This window comes from Mesocricetus auratus, unplaced genomic scaffold, assembly GCF_017639785.1.
Source record: "Mesocricetus auratus isolate SY011 unplaced genomic scaffold, BCM_Maur_2.0 Super-Scaffold_100026, whole genome shotgun sequence".
Lineage (NCBI taxonomy): Eukaryota > Metazoa > Chordata > Mammalia > Rodentia > Cricetidae > Mesocricetus > Mesocricetus auratus.
Genome location: NW_024429207.1, coordinates 18,959,499 through 18,960,079, shown reverse-complemented (window position 1 = coordinate 18,960,079; position 581 = coordinate 18,959,499).

Sequence of the window (581 nt, the reverse complement as noted above, 5' to 3'; positions counted from 1 at the left end):
GTTTGGATTCTTATTTTTCAGAACTCACCCGAGTCACACTGAGCCCCAAATGCTGATCCCACCCTCTGTTGATTTCATTATTCATTTGTGCCTGCAAAGTGATGTTGTCTCTAGAAATTTAAATCCAATTGGTCTAACTTCTGCAACCATGTTTAGATGATACCCATAAAATGAAGCCCTGTCAGATCTAAAAGTAAGTATGTTGAAAAGACCAAGTGTATTACCCGTATGGTGCCTTTGTCTGTTTTAGACGTTTATTGGAAATTGACCATTGGCTTGAACCAGAAGAAAACATTTGCATTGAAAGTGAGTGCACCTTCCAAGTCTTTATTTCATCCCAGACCATGCTCAAAGGACTCACTCCTCCAGAGCCATATTAAAGTGGGGGTTGTGATATTGAAATATGGGTTGGTGGCAGAGTTCCTGTCTAGCACGCAAGAGGCCTCGGGTTCAATTTCTGCAATGCAAACGTTGAAGGAAAACTCATTCTTCAAGTATGATAGTAAGGATAGAAACAATCAAATTATAATTTCTAAGAACAAACTGACATCATGTATCAGAACAGATAATAGAGACACACA